At 43.9% G+C, this 17,118-nt stretch overlaps 1 pseudogene; it reads left to right on the plus strand.

The window, feature by feature from the left end:
- The first annotated feature begins 6,142 nt into the window (after positions 1-6,142).
- On the plus strand, positions 6,143-10,445 carry LOC125546542 (cytosolic invertase 1-like; annotated as a pseudogene).
- The last annotated feature ends 6,673 nt before the right edge of the window (positions 10,446-17,118 follow it).

The raw sequence follows: 17,118 nt of genomic DNA on the forward strand, positions 1-17,118 counted from the left end.
ATGTTCATCATATCTTCTATATGATTCACGCTCGACCTTTCGGTCTCAGTGCTCCGAGGCCATATGTGCATATGCTAGGCTCGTCAAGTTTAACCTGAGTATTCTGCGTGTGCAACTATTTTGCACTCGTTGTATATGAACGTAGAGCCTATCACACCCGATCATCATGTGGTGTCTCAGCACGAAGAACTTTCGCAATGGTGCATACTCAGGGAGAACACTTATACCTTGATTATTTAGTGAGAGATCATCTTATAATGCTACAGTCAATCAAAGCAAGATAAGATGCATAAAAGATAAACATCACATGCAATCAATATAAGTGATATGATATGGCCATCATCATCTCGTGCTTGTGATCTCCATCTCCGAACCACCGTCATGATCACCATCGTCACCTGCGCGACACCTTGATCTCCATCGTAGCATCGTTGCCGTCTCGCCAACTTATGCTTCTACGACTATCGCTACCGCTTAGTGATAAAGTAAAGCATTATAGGACGATTGCATTGCATACAATAAAGCGACAACCATATGGCTCCTGCCAGTTGCCGGTAACTCAATTACAAAACATGATCATCTCATACAATAAAATATAGCATCATGCCTTGACCATATCACATCACAACATGCCCTGCAAAAACAAGTTAGACGTCCTCTACTTTGTTGTTGCAAATTTTACGTGGCTGCTACGGGCTGAGCAAGAACCGTTCTTACCTACGCATCAAAACCACAACGATAGTTCGTCAAGTTAGTGTTGTTTTAACCTTCTCAAGGACCGGGCGTAGCCACACTTGATTCAACTAAAGTTGGAGAAACTGACGCCTGCTAGTCACCTGTATGCAAAGCACGGCGGTAAAACCAGTCTCGCGTAAGCGTACGTGTAATGTCGGTCCGGGCCGCTTCATCCAACAATACCGTCGAACCAAAGTGTGATGTGCTGGTAAGCAGTATAACTTATATCGCCCACAACTCACTTGTGTTCTACTCGTGCATATAACATCTACGCATAAAACCTGGCTCGGATGCCACCGTTGGGGAACATAGTAATTTCAAAAAAATTCCTACGCACACACAGGATCATGGTGATGCATAGCAACGAGAGGGGAGAGTGTTGTCCACGTACCCTCGTAGACCGAAAGCGGAAGCATTAGCACAACACGCTTGATGTAGTCGTACGTCTTCACGATCCGACCGATTAAGTACCGAACGCACGGCACCTCCGAGTTCAGCACACGTTCAGCTCGATGACATCCCTCGAACTTTGATCCAGCCAAGCTTTGAGGGAGAGTTCCGTCAGCACGACGGCGTGGTGACGATGATGATGTTCTACTGACGTAGGGCTTCGCCTAAGCACCGCTACGATATTATCGAGATGGATTATGGTGGAGGGGGGCACCGCACACGGCTAAGAGATCAATAGATCAATTGTTGTCTCTATGGGGTTCCCCCTACCCCCGTACATAAAGGAGAAAGGGAGAGGCCGGCCCTAGAGGGGGCGCGCCAAGTGTCGGGAGTCCTACTAGGACTCCCAAGTCCTAGTAGGATTCCCCTTTCCTTTCCGGAGTAGGATAGAAGGAAAGAGGGGGAGAGTGATAAGGAAAAGGGGGCTGCACCCCTTGTCCAATTCGGACTAGAGGGGGGGCGCGCGCCTCCTTCCTTTTGGCCTCTCTCCTCTATTCCGGTATGGCCCAATAAGGCCCAATACTTCTCCCGGTGAATTCCCGTAACTCCCCGGTACTCCGAAAATACCCGAATCACCCGGAACCTTTCCGATGTCCGAATATAGTCGTCCAACATATCGATCTTTACGTCTCGACCATTTTGAGACTCCTCGTCATGTCCCCGATCTCATCCGGGACTCCGAACTACCTTCGGTACATCAAATCACATAAACTCATAATACCGATCGTCATCTAACTTTAAGCATGCGGACCCTACGGGTTCGAGAACTATGTAGACATGACCGAGACATGTCTCTGGTCAATAACCAATAGAGGAACCTGGATACTCATATTGGCTCCCACATATTTTACGAAGATCTTTATCGGTCAAACCGCATAACAACATATGTTGTTCCCTTTGTCATCGGTATGTTATTTGCCCGAGATTCGATCGTCGGTATCTCAATACCTAGTTCAATCTCGTTACCGGCAAGTCTCTTTACTCGTTCCGTAATACATTATCCCGCAACTAACTCATTAGTTACAATGCTTGCAAGGCTTATAGTGATGTGCATTACCGGGTGGGCCTAGAGATACCTCTCCGACAATCGGAGTGACAAATCCTAATCTCGAAATACGCCAACCCAACAATTACCTTTGTTGACACCTGTAGAACACCTTTATAATCACCCAGTTACGTTGTGACGTTTGGTAGCACACAAAGTGTTCCTCCGGTAAACGGGAGTTGCGTAATCTCATAGTCATAGGAACATGTATAAGTCATGAAGAAAGCAATAGCAGAATACTAAATGATCAAGTGCTAAGCTAACGGAATGGGTCAAGTCAATCACATCATTCTCCTAATGATGTGATCCCGTTAATCAAATGACAACTCATGTATATGGCTAGGAAACATAACCATCTTTGATCAACGAGCTAGTCAAGTAGAGGCATACTAGTGACACTCTGTTTGTCTATGTATTCACACAAGCATTATGTTTCCGGTTAATACAATTCTAGCTTGAATAATAAACATTTATCATGAAATAAGAAAATAAATAATAACTCTATTATTGCCTCTAGGGCATATTTCCTTCATTTTTTCCAACGGCATTGGTCCATCCTCGGTGATGACGTAACGACGGCCGTCCTGGATTTTTTGAATGGTGGTGAACTACCGCCGGGTCTGAACGATACTGCCATTACACTTATACCCAAGGTACGCAACCCGCAGAAAATCTCTCAGTATCGCCCTATTGCTCTTTGTCCGATCATTTACAAAATCGCCGCTAAGGCTATCACTAACCGTTTGCGGAGTATGATGGAATTATAGGGGCGGAGCAAAGCTCCTTTGTACCTGGGCGTTTTATTATGGACAACGTCTTGGTAGCTTATGAAAGTATACATGCAATGAAAAAGAGGAGACAAGGCAACACAACTTATTGCGCTGTTAAGTTGGACATGCTCAAGGCCTATGATCGAGTTGAATGGCATTATTTGGAGGCCATAATGTCCAGGCTGGGTTTTCGTGACAGATTTATCCGGCTAATTATGAAGTGTGTGACATCTTTGAGATTCTCAGTCAAGGTGAATGGCACACATCTTCCTTTCTTCCAACCAACTAGAGGACTTCGCCAAGGGGATCCCAACTCCCCCTTCCTTTTCCTCATTTGCGCGGAAGGCTTTACATCCCTGATGAATAATTTTGGTGGTCCTCATATTGATCGTGGTATCCGGGTGTGTACACGCTCCCCATGGGTTAATCACCTATTGTTCGCAGATGATAGTCTGATTTTTCTCGGTGCTCAGCTGCACAGTGCGAACAGATTAAATGAAATCTTGAGGATATATGCTGAATGTTCTGGGCAAGCAGTAAACAAGGAGAAGAGTTCTATATATTTTAGTCCTAATGCTACTCCTCCTGTTCGTGAAGCTATGAAACACGCACTTGGTATTTTCGTGGAAGCTTTCACTGAACGGTATTTGGGCCTACCAACAGCGGTGGGGCGTATAACAAGTGGCTCCTTTGAACATATTGGTGAGAGGAGTCGAGGTAATATGCAAGGATGGGCGGAACGCCTTTTGGCATGTGCAGGGAGGGAGGTGCTACTCAAATCAGTAATTCAAGCAATTCCTACCTTTAGCATGAGTTGTTTCCTACTTACTAAAAAAGTTTGCAAACAACTCACGTCCTCCATGGCAAGATACTGGTGGAGCAGTTCCATTGATAGGAGATCTATGCATTAGATATCATGGGATAAACTGGCAACACCAAAGGTTTAGGGTGGTATGGGTTTTAGGGAGTTTCAGAAGTTCAATCTCGCACTACTTGGTAAGCATGGCTGGCGATTCCTAACCGACCCAAACTCACTGTGTGCGCGCGTCTTGAAGGGGAAGTACTTCCCAGATTCAGATTTTATGCAAGCCCATGCACCGTCTTCGGCGTCGGCCACTTGGAAGGCTATCGTGGCGGGACGATCGGCGCTTGAACTTGGTCTCATTAAACGCATTGCCAATGGTGAATCAGTTTCTATTTGGAATGATAGATGGATACCATCTACTCCCACCCTCAAACCTGTGGGTCGACAAGGGAATGATCCCCTAGATCGTGTGTCAGAATTGCTTGATACTGACACATGCACTTGGGATGTGGAGTTAGTTAAAAGAAACTTCTTGGCTCCAGACGCTGAAGCAATTTTGAATATCCCAATTCGAGCAAGAGGTGGTGAAGATGTTTTGGCTTGGGCCTTTGAGAAGTCGGGTGAATGCACTGTAAAAACAGCTTATCGTGCTTTGGTGACTCGTGACGAGCGGCGTGCTCTAGAGGAAGGGACGGTAGCGGAGATTTCATCGTCAGAAAAACAGTTGTGGACAGCCCTATGGAAGCTCAAAGTAATTCCAAAAGTATGTATATTCTGGTGGAGAGTTCTTCGTGGTATTCTCCCTGACTATGACACCATGAAATACCGGCACATAAGAACTACTTCAGTATGTGATCTATGTAAAGCTATGGATGAAGATCTAATGCATGCCCTAGTGCATTGCTCTCATGCTAAGAGTTTTTGGGCAGCAGCAAGGGAGGTCTTGGACCTGAAGCTGCCATCATTGCATCCCACCACATGGTCCCGAGACTTAGTGGTGGATACAAGGTTTTCCAAGATGGAAAGATGTCAGATCATCATCACGATCATGCATGCAATATGGTCATCGAGGAATCGTTGGACCCATGATGAGTACGGATATAACCCAATTTAGGCAGTCAAGAGGGCGAGGGCGGATCTGGCTCTCTTGGACCTTCTGGGAGATAGATCTAGCATTCATGAAGGTCATGCTTGGCGACACTGACGGAGCTTCAGCAAGGCTACATGGGCCATGGCCTGCCCAGCTTTGCACCACATCCTCCTATTATAGCCGGCCCATGGGCCGGGGAAAACCCATTTTCATGCAATTTAGCCTACCCAGTCCGTCCAGGAATTTGCTGCAAGCTCCGCCACTGCTTGGCGACCACCGGAACCTGGCTGGGTTAAAATTAATACCGATGGATCGGTGGATGCTTTGATGCAGGTAGGATGAGGAGGCGGGGTAGCACGGTCTCACCTCTGCGTTTTGGGCGTATCGAGCAAACCCCTACCTGGTATCACTGACCCTTTCATTGCCGAAGTGCTTGCGCTATGTGAGGGAGTTATATTTGCCCAATTGAGGGGCTTCTCGCATGTGGTGATGGAGGTCGACTGTTTAGAGGTGGCTAACCTCTGGCTTTCGCGTCATAATATAAGATCTATTGTGACGCCTATCTTCGAGGAAATCAGGGAGAGAGCTACAAATTTTGCTTCTTTTTCGGTGCAACATGTTAGCAGGGATGCCAACGGCATGGCCGATCTTTGTGCCAAACATGCTACCTCCTTAGCGGTATCCGAGTGTTGGATGGATAACTGTCCATCCTTCATTGTAAACAACCTTAGGGCTGAGTGTAACCGAATTTCTTTCATGCAACAAAACTCCCATGTTTCACGTAAAAAAAAAGCCAAGTCGCCAAACAGCGACACTCAGAAAAGTAGCTTTCCCTGCTAGCAGCACAGCCCAAACAAAACACCCCCTAAGCTGTTTTCAGATTCCGTCGCTCGTTCGTACTACATCCGACTCAAGCGAAGAAGCAATGAAGCAGTAAAACAGTTCAAATCTCTTTTTCTTTTAGGGAACGCGCAGCGTACATGGGCCAAGCCCATGAACGATAGCCGAAAGCTTTTTCGACGTCAAACTGGCGCTAAGAGCGTTCAATAGGGGCTCCCAGGAAGCTCAAATCGGATCCGACGGTACCGAAGAAACCCTAAATCCCATCTAACGGTAGAAAACAGATCGCCCCTATCCATAGGCCTATATATAAAAACAACCCCCATCGTCTCCGTCTTCGTCTCGCTGCGCCGCAACAACCCTCAGCATCTCCGTCTCGTCTCGCCGCCGCCGCAAGGAAAAGATAGATGGTCCACGTGCGCATCTCCTGCCATGCCGACCTCCAAGCCCTGCAGGACCGCTCCGGTGGGCGCATGTTCCTAAAGCTCGTCTCTCTCGAGTCCTTGAGCATAGCGAGCGACTCGTATGCACTCCTCCTCCGCAACCTGATTGAGCGGAGGTACTGGCGATGCCCCCAGGCCCAGATCCATCTCCTCTCGCTCGTGGCAGGCGTGGCGTTGGAGCTCGACAAGATCAAGCGTCATCTGTATCCCCTCGTTGAGGCCAAGTTGGGAGACGACGGCTTCCCGGAAGCCCTCCTGCTCCTCAAGAACACGGCACTTGCGCTCATGCCTCTGGCGGAGGACGCTCAGGAAATAGTCAAAGAATGTGTTGTTGAGGAGTATGAGTTAGGCAAAGTTCAAGTGGTGCGCGCATTATTAGTGAAAGTTGGAGTGGTGGGCTCAGTGTTAGCGTTTGACGTCGATGAGGTGATGAATGGTACTCGGAAATTTGCCTGGTTTCACTCACGTCTCCCGCCCGTGCTCAATGAGATTGACGTTGCATTGTCGGCCCCGCTTTATTTCCCTCCTGATTCTGAGTAGACTATCAGCTGTTTCTTGCCAGCTCCAGCTCGTGACTTGTGATGAGTATTGTTTAGGGGCCAATTCCAGTTCTGCCCCTAACTCGAACCCACTACTCAGTTTTGCCCCTAATTTTCAGGTATGCTCAGTTTTGCCCCTCCGCCGTTAGTGTCACTTATAGAAATGCCCTTTTGCGCCGTTACCGTCCGGTCAAAGTACTTTGACCATCCAGAAAAAAATAGCAAAAAAAATCAAAAAAATATGAAATTTGGTGGGATCGAAGATAGTCATGTCCGCAAGGCGCGTGCACATTTTTGTGTTGGTTGGACACTCCGGGAGCTCGTGGCAAAGGAAAACAAAAATAATTTATGCCTATGAACAGTAAATTCGAAAAAAATAGCAAAAAAGTTCAAAGAAATTTGAATTTATTTGGCGTCAAAGAGGCTTGAGTGCACAAAGTGCTTGCAAGTTTTGGTGATCAAATGACGTATGGGGCGCTCTAGAGAAAAAAAACAAAATAGTGCATTTTTTCAAAGTTTTTTTGAGCTAAAATTTGTTTTTTTTCTCCACGAGCTCCTACAATGTCCAAACACAACAAAAACGTGCACACATCTTGCGCACCTGAATATCTTGAGTCCCACGAAATTTCATATTTTTTGATTTTTTTTCTATTTTATTTGAATTTACTGCTCGCATGCGTACAAAATTTATGTTTTCCTTTGACACGAGCTCCCGGAGTGTCCGAACGGCATGAAAATGTGCACGCGCCTTGCGGACATGACTATCTTCGATCCCACCAAATTTCATATTTTTTTGATTTTTTTTGCTATTTTTTCAGGACGGTCAAAGACCTTTGACCGGACGGTAACGGCAGAGAAGGGCATTTCTATAAGTGAAACTAACGGCGGAGGGGCAAAACTGAGCATACCTAAAAATTAGGGGTAAAACTGAGTAGTGGGTTCGAGTTAAGGACATAGATGTAAATGTCCCATTGTTTAGGGGCGTGGCAAACAGCTTACAACTGCATAAATCAAATGTTGCGATGTCTACTTCTTGGAGTGGCAACACCCTTTATGTTTGGATGATGTTAATGGATTTTAAATGTTTTGTATTATGGTGCTGTTTTCTCATTCTGTGCTAGCGTACAACTGCAATTACTGAAAGTACAGTCACATGGAGGTATCTAATTTATTTTCTCATTTATCATTTGTATCAAAACTAGGCTGTATGACCATCAGTTATGGCCATTCATGTTCTAGATCTCTTGTTTCGGATGCAGATGATAGTTTAAACTCTTAGTTACATCTCAAGGAGTCTAGATAAAAAGTTTTCAGCCATAACATGTATTGGAGCTACTGCCTTTTAGCAAGGTGATGCTTCATAGCACGTATTGGCCTTTTAATTCTGAAATATGCAGCGGCGTTCTTAAGCAGGCTTTTGTATGCTGCAACTTGCTTGACATCTGTCCAACTGCTTGCCACAATCTATTGATATGCTGAAATCGAGATATATGTCCTGGTATCTATCTGCAAGACTACTGGGCATTCTCTGCAGGTTTGGTGTTGATTAATTTCTTATATGTGCACCAGATTTGGATGGTGATATTTATTTAACAGAGATGGCTGTCTGCTAAAGAGGCAAATATGTACTTTATTAGATTTTGGTGAGAGCGCGATTGGCAGGGTAGCACCAGTGGACTCCGGATTTTGGTGGATTATTCTCCTCCGGGCATATACAAAGTATACTGGAGATGTTAGATTTTCGTCGAATGGTATACGCACTTCACCTGTATTAGATTTATGTTCAGAAATATATACTTAAGTAACATGATTTAATTGAGATGGTAACAGGAACAGGACTGATTCTGCATTTTCTTGTACAACCAAAAGGAACATTTATCGTTTCCTAAACAGGAAACTTTGATTATAGGGACATATTCAGATAGAAAGCATACTCTGACTGGGTGGTATTGCAACAAAATTTGAATATTGTATTTTTCCTTATTTGGTGGCAATTTATTTATATTTATGATAGGGCAAGTGAGATCCTTTCCACAAGTAGGAAGTAGGATTAATTTTAGGATAAGTAAGAAATATAGTACTTGAAAAAGGCGTTCTGTATTCTCACTTATAACCCTAAAGTCTTAGTGTTTCTTGTTCCACTTTTGAGTTGCAATAATACTTGAAAAAGTCAAACAGTATTCTGAAATATAATTCTAAAGTCTCCCAGTTCCGTGCTCGACTTTTGAGTAACAACTAATATTGAAAGTGAATAAGCCTATCGTTACACGATTGTAATGCTACAGATGCAATCTATATTTTCAGGCTATATATGGTTATCCTATTGAGATCCAAGCTCTGTTCTACATGGCATTAAGATGTGCTCTCCAACTGCTTAAGCCGCGGATGGTGAAGGGAAGGACTTCATAGAGAAGATAGGACAACGGCTGCATGCATTAACCTTCCACATGAGAAATTACTTCTGGCTGGATTTCCCGCATCTAAACAACATATATAGATATAAAACAAAAGAGTACTCCCATACTGCTGTGAATAAATTCAATGTCATCCCAGATTCAATTCCTGATTGGGTGTTTGATTTCATGCCATGCCGGGGAGGCTACTTTCTTGGCAACGTCAGCCCTGCTATGATGGACTACAGGTGGTTTGCTCTTGGAAATTGTATTGCCATTATATCATCTGTGGCCACTCCGGAGCAGTCATCGGCAATAATGGATCTGATCGAGGAGCGGTGGGATGAGCTAGTGGGCGAAGTCCCTCTTAAGATATGCTATCCTGCAATTGAGAACCATGAGTGGAGAATAATTACTGGCTGCCACCCCAAGAATACACGGTGGAGTTATCATAATGGGGGATCATGGCCAGGTAATTCACTCTGCTAGTGTCTACTCCCTCCGTTCCAAAATATAAAAATATTAGCTGTTTTCAGATTCGTACATATCTAGACGTACTTTAGTCCGTATATTCACTCATTTCACACTGTATGTAGTCTACATTGAAATACCTAAAACAGATTATTTTAGTGAGCATTCTTTACTGTGAAGTATCCTTCATTGGTAAACCTGTTATCATCTGAAGAGAAACTATTTTTTCGGAGTGAAGATTACAACTTTAATAATTGTAGTACAGTAACACACGTTTAGAATAAACTTCATTCTGAACCTAACCATGTCCTGTACAATGCATCTGTTTCCCTGTAATGTTGCAGCTACAAAAGGCAGCTATAGTTTTGTCAACAAAATTTATGATTTTGAGAATTCTACGGAATTCTTGATCTGCGTTTTCTGATTGCTTGAGTGAAGTTCTGCCACTACTTCCTTATCTCTTCAGGATTAGAAACGTGGCTTTGTATGTTCAATCGATGTTCTGCTTTAGTTGCACAGAAAACAATGCACCCAATCTTATTCTCACATGCATGTTCCATCTGCAGTTCTTCTATGGCTGCTGACAGCAGCCTGCATCAAGACTGGGCGGCCACAAATGGCGAAGCGCGCCATCGAGCTCTCCGAGGCTAGGCTTCTGAAGGATGGCTGGCCCGAGTACTATGACGGCAAGCTGCGAAAGTTCGTAGGCAAGCAGGCCAGGAAGTTTCAAACATGGTCCATCACCGGCGGCTACCTGGTAGCCCGGATGATGCTGGAGGACCGTCAACACTCATGATGATCTCCATGGAAGAAGACCGACCTGTAAAGCCGACAATGAAGCGATCAGCGTCATGGAATGCCTGAAAGCCTGGGTGGTTATTTCTTACGAAAAAATTACTTGTCAAGGGTTATAGGAATGGTCCGCGTCCAAACATCAACAGAAAAGGGTCTAGAGTTGGTTGTAACTGTACTCTGTCAATTAGGACAGAAGTGTATGCCTTAGATTATCAGGAGTCACGCAGCATTTTTTGACGAACATTTGATTTTGCTACAAAAGCAGATGTGAAGATTCTGCCATGGTGGTTCCTCAATTTCGGAATAATATTTTTCATTTTTACCAGTGGCGTCTCTGTGGTGAGGTTTCTAAACAAGATTAGCGCCACACACATCTTTCCACAAATTTGAAATGATTTATTTGGTCCATTTCTGGTCAACTGAATATATATACTAGAAATTTAACTGTGAATTGTGAAGACTTGTTTCATCACCACCTGGGGTGATCTTTCTCACCATTCAGTGCTGCTACCCCGGCCCGGTACCCCCAGCAATCTACTTATTATGCAGCTCATTGAAATCAGATTGAAGCTGTACGTACATTCAATCACCTCATCATGAAGCATCATTACTAATCTCGAGACCAGAAGATTATCTTTTGCTCGGGTGAAGTTCTACTTCCTCCTTATCACTTCCGGAGTGGTCAACTGTTGGTCTGCTTGTAGTCGCACATAAACCCTGCAACCCAACCTTCATATACCTGAAAGCCTACAGAATTTAACATTTTCAGTTATTTCAACTGCAGTTCCTGTATGAATAGGGTCAGGAGCCTGCCTTCTCTTTGAAGCGTGCTATTTGTGGACAAGATTCCAGACTTTGCTTAAATAAAGTTAGATGTTTCCCTAAAAAAAAGTTATTTCGGCTTGTTTTGGTAACTATCTGTTGCGATGGTCGGTAAAACAAGCAGGGCAAGTTTGTCTACTTTGTTAAAGTAGATATCTGTATCAAATTGCATAGCTACAATTTTTTTTATTTAAGTGCAATGCAATTAAACTTGGAAAGTTCCGGCCAGGGCCAAGTTGGTTTCAGAGTCCTGGTAGGTACCAGAGCCCCCCTACAACGTCCTTAAACTTTGCCTCACTAGTAGAAAACAGGGCTATGGTCCAGGCCGGCTCAGCCCATTAGTCCCGGTTCAAAGTAGAACCGGGACCAATGTGGGCATTGGTCGGTCCCGGTTCGTGAGCCCAGGGGGCCGGCCGGGCCACGTGCGCCATTGGTCCCGGTTCATCTGGACCTTTTGGTCCCGGTTGGTGGGACGAACCGGGACCAATGGGCCTGGCTCCTGGCCCACCACCATTGGCCCCGGTTCGTGGAATGAACCGGGACCACAGGCTCCCCTTTAGTCCCGGTTTGTGCCACGAACCGGGACTAAAGGGTTCGCCCCCGTTGCACCTAGAGTTTAGTCCCACCTCGCCAAACGAAGGGCGCCCACACCTGCTTATGAGCCCGTCCCTCTCTGCGTTGTTGAGCTCCTCTCAAAGTGAAAATAGATGCACCTATAGAGGAAAATTGGACCTAAATTCATAAATAGAAATGAATTATGAATTTATGTTTAATTTTCTCTATAAGTGCATCTATGTTCACTAACAGAGAAGTTTTTATTTTTTGTGACCTAAAATAAATAGCAAGGAAAAAGATTGACTCAAAAATCAATTTTAACTATTCTACAAAGTGTTTTCACACAAATTTAGTAAACTAGTGATTCATAAACTAGTGACTCACACAAATTTCAAAGAATTCAAATTTTAACTATTCTAATTTGAAAACTAATGGCACTAGTAAAGTTAATCACAAACTTGAGATTCACACAAATTTCAAAGAATTCAAATTTTAACTATTCTAATTTGAAAACTAGTGGCACTAGCAAAGTTAATCACAAACTTGAGATTCACACAAATTTCAAAGAATTCAAATTTTAACTATTCTAATTTGAAAACTAATGGCACTAGTAAAGTTAATCACAAACTTGAGATTCACACAAATTTCAAACAATTCAAATTTTAACTATTCTAATTTGAAAACTAGTGGCACTAGCAAAGTTAATCGCAAACTTGAGATTCACACAAATTTCAAATAGTAAAGTTATTCATAAACTAGTGATTCACACAAATCGTAAAAAATTCAAATTTAAACTATTCAAATTTTAACTATTCATAAACAAATTTTGTGACCTAAAATAAAAAATAAAGCAAAAAAAAAGAAAATGAATAATGCAGAAAACAAAACAAAAAATCTGAAAAAAAAACTTATATTAACAATAAGTATTTTGTTATAAGTAGAAAAAAATTTAAAATAAATAAAGCAACAAAGAATAAATTATCTAAGTATTTTCTGTTTAGAACATTATAAGCAAAAAGAAACTTTAATAGCAAAAAGAATTATCATAAATATTTTGCTGTTAGTAAAAAACCAAAAAACTAGTAAGTATTTTGCTGTTAGTAAAAAACAAAAAACTGGATTTTTTTTTAAAAAATGCCGCCTACTGGGCCACCACAGCCTGCATACGACTAGAAACCCGCTAGTTGGGCCAGGATGCAGGCCCACAGTAGGCCTAGTAGGCCCACAGGCACAGAGAGTGGATTTAGGCCCGTAAGCCTGCAGTAGAGAGGAGCTCGAAGTGGTCGGCTCCGCAGGGCTTATAAACCACTCCGAGCCCCTCTCGGCTAGCGAGGTGGGACTAAACATCCCAACGCACCGCGGCAGTTCCAGTACATGCCCTTTGGTCCCGGTTGGTGGCACCAACCGGGATGAAAGGGGTCCTTTCGTCCCGGTTCATGGCACCAACCGGGACCAATGGTCGCCGCTTCCCGCCCTTTGGGCTGCCGAAAAGTGGCCTTTGGTCCCGGTTGGTGGCACCAACCGGGTCTAAAGGGGGCATTCGTCCCGGTTTCTGTCACGAACCGGGACCAATGCTTCGTCTATATAAGTAGCACTTGCGAAAATTTTGGGTTCAGTTCGTTCTTCCCCGCCCGACGACGCCGCCAGGCTGCGCCTCGCCGTCGCCCCTGCCTCCGCCGCCGTCCCGCGCGGCCGCAGACGCCGTCGCCGCCCCGTGCCCCCTGCCTCCTCGCCGCCGACGCCGTGCCCCTCACCGTCGCCGTCCGCCGCCCCTGCCGTCGCCCCCGACCGTGCCGTCGCCGTCGCCGCCCCGTGCCCCCCTGCCTCCTCGCCCCCGACCGTGCCGTCGCCGTCGCCGCCCCGTGCCCCCCTGCCTCCTCGCCCGCGACCGTGCCGTCGCCGTCGCCGCCCCGTGCCCCCCTGCCTCCTCGCCGCCGACGCCGTGCCCCTCAACGTCGCCGTCCGCCGCCCCTGCCGTCTCCCCCGACCGCGCTGTCGCCGTCGCCGCCCCGTGCCCCCCTGCCTCCTCACCGCCGCTGCCCCGTCACCGTAATTTCCTAATTTAGAATGTATAGTTAATTTAGTTGTATAGTTAGGATGTATAGTTAATTTAGATGTATAGTTAATTTAGTTGTACTTAATTTAGATGTATAGTTTAGATGCAAAAGTTAGAATTTTTTTTCTGTTCATACATTTTTTTGGTGATATTATTGTTGCATATGCAAAAGTTTGTGTGTTCATATATATGCAAATAATATGTCAATTTTTTCATAGAATTTTTATGATTTTTTTGTTGTAATTTTGTTCATAGAATTTTTATTTTGTTCATAGAATTTTTATTATTTTTTTCTGTTGTAATTTTGTTCATATTGTGTAGGAATCTGAACGTTATGTATGATCAAAGTCATTTATGTATATGTTCATATTTTGAAGAAAAAGAAGGAGAGAAAAAAGGAAAATAAGAAGAGGAAGAAGGAGGAGAAGAAGAAGAGGAGAGAAATAACAGGAGAAATAAATAAGAAGATGAAAAAGAAGAAGAAAAAAAGAAGAGAAGAAGAAGGAATAGAGGAGAAGAAGAAGAATTCTTCTTGTTCTCCTATATTATTCCTTCTTCTTCTCCTTTTTTTTCTTTTTTTTTCTTCTCCTTTTCTTTTCTTCTTCTCCTCTTTTTTTCTTCTTCTTCTTCCTCTTCTTATTTTTTGTTATCGGGTATGTCGTTGTCGACATACCCCCCCCCCCCATAATTAACTTTTAGTAATTAGTACTACTTAGAAAGTGTTTAATGGAATTAGTTAGAACTAGGTAAACTTGTTTATTTTTAGTAAGTACTACATTATTCTATTTATAGTAAGTGCTTAGTAGTTGAACTAGTTGATTTAATAAAACTGATTTATTTTACTATAGAAGTAGTTTATTTTTAGCAAGAAAATTAATAGAACTAGTTTATTTTGCGGTTTATTTTACTATAGAAGTAGTTTATTTTACTACTTTATTTTGTGATTTGATTTTTCTTATTGAATGCTCAAATTGGAGAGCACTATGCAAGGCATATGCATATGATTAGTTGAATAATAATGATCTAATTTAGTCTTTGAATTATGAACGTATAGGAAATGTCATCATCGGACGACGAAAGTCTCCCGGGGGAGTGCGACTGGTGCCACGACGATCGTGATGAGTGCGACAGGCCTCACCTGGACGATGGTCGGCGCTTCAGCATTAAGCTCGAGGAGACTTTCGAAATTGAAACGGTACGCAACGACGACAAGTGTTTTTTTTCATAATTAAGCATGACTTCAACTATTTCAACGTGTAATTTTCATCTTTTACAATTCGAGTATAGTTTATCCCATGCCATGCAAGACGCTATGTCTTGGAGAGGATGGATTTTGAAGACCATGAAAATTTTGAAACGAAGAAAATTCACCTAAGGACCCATCATGATGTGGATTTTGAAGTAAAGTTGTATAATGCTGAGAGCGTAACTCATTTTGGTTGCAAAAATTGGGAAGCATTTTGCAAATTGTATGGTTTTGATGAGGGTATGCTTGTCACCATGGATCTTGGTGATCCTGAAATAGAGCAAGACAATATGGACATTTGGGTCCTTGTTGATACTCCTCCAGTTCTACCGCTATGTGAGTTTCTCAAACATAGTTAATTATTAACTAATTTATATTGTTCATTTCAAAATAGTTGACAACTTATTTCCATTGACAGCTTATTTTGAAGTATCAAAGAATGTGCAGAAGATGGTAGATAGAACTTACTCCACCGATGGCTCTGAGTTAACTTACAAGGAGAAAACTCATCTGGTTGGATTTTTTAACGAACTTGAGAATTACAACATCTACAATCGAACTTCTCAACATTATGGTCAATACGTGCCACTAGTGCACGTGTTGAACTACGGTAACTACCATGGAGATATCCTGGTAAGTTTTTTTACTATTACGACATCCGTGCATCTTTTTGCATACTTCTAAAACTAGTACATCATTGCTAACTACGAAGTTATTACTATGTTTTTCAACAGCTTATCCCAGAGGATTGTGTGCCTCTTTGATGTATCAGAATGGCGGCAGCCTTCGTGTTTTGAACATATATCCAGGTCATCCTACGAATCTCAACTGTCCATACCGGATTTCTAAAAGAAGTGGAGACATGACAATCAAAGGATGGAAAAAATGTATGGACAGTCGTAAGGAGCTTCTTGGAAGCAAAAGGAAGCGAGGCGCAAGAATTGGAGACAGGATGATCTCCATTCTTCATAATGGAGAGTCAGGGTCTATATTGTTTTATGCTATTTTACCTTAAGTGTGTTTAGGTCCTACCTGATACTGATGATCATGTGCTAAGAACAATTATGTAGGGTTGGGTTCGATGACTATGAGGATGATGATCGTATGACTTATTATTAATAACGAGTAGAAGTTGTATGATGATGCTTGATTAATTAGTAGGACTTGTTATTATATATGATGATGTATGATGCGAGCATGCATGAGTTATTATATATATATATCTACGGGTGAAATGAACATAGCAGTAGCGTAGGTAAACCAAGGATGAAGATATAAGAGAGGACACTTCTCTCTATTAGCTAGCTAATAACAACCTAAAAATAACCCCCTAAACCCCTAAAACAGCCACTTTTTTTAAAAAAAAAGAAAAACCTTAGCTCCAGCCAGATACTAACGCGTGGAAGCCTATTGGTCCCGGTTTATGTCATCAACCGGGACCAAAGGCCCCCCTGCCTGGGCTGCCGGCACTGCCCACGTGGAGGCCCATCAGTCCCGGTTCTGGATTGAACCGGGACTAAAGGGTCGGGGCATTAGTACCGACACTTTAGTCCCGGTTCAGGAACCGGGACTAAAGGCCCTTACGAACCGGGACTATAGGCCCTTTTTCTACCAGTGCCTTATAACCAAAAACTGAAAACCCTTGCGCTCCAAGAAGATAGTCATGGAGAACACCCAAGCCGCTGCTGCCCCATCCTTGCTGGGTGCTGCTCGACCGGCTCGGTCACCGCAACGACCATAGGCACCGTGGCATCATCCCGCACTCCGTCCTCCTCCAGCTAACCGATCCGCCCACGCCCAGCCGCATCGACTATTTCGTCTACAAGGCTGGCTAGTATCGCCGGGCCGCCGTCGCTGTCGCTGCTACCCCAGTCCACGCTCATCAGGTGGCCCAACGGCGACTACATATCCCACTACCCTACACACACCAGCGGCAGCGCATGGTGGACAGGAAGGCTATCGGCTTTCTCCGTCGACGCGCCGATGACACGTTCACGGTGGCCGAGCTCTCCACGACGGGCGGCCACGGCAAGCCTGTGGCGTTCGAGCTCTGCGTGCTCCTC

This window comes from Triticum urartu, chromosome 3A (genome assembly GCF_056163025.1).
Source record: "Triticum urartu cultivar PI428250 chromosome 3A, HENAU_Tu73, whole genome shotgun sequence".
Taxonomy (NCBI): Eukaryota; Viridiplantae; Streptophyta; class Magnoliopsida; order Poales; family Poaceae; genus Triticum; species Triticum urartu.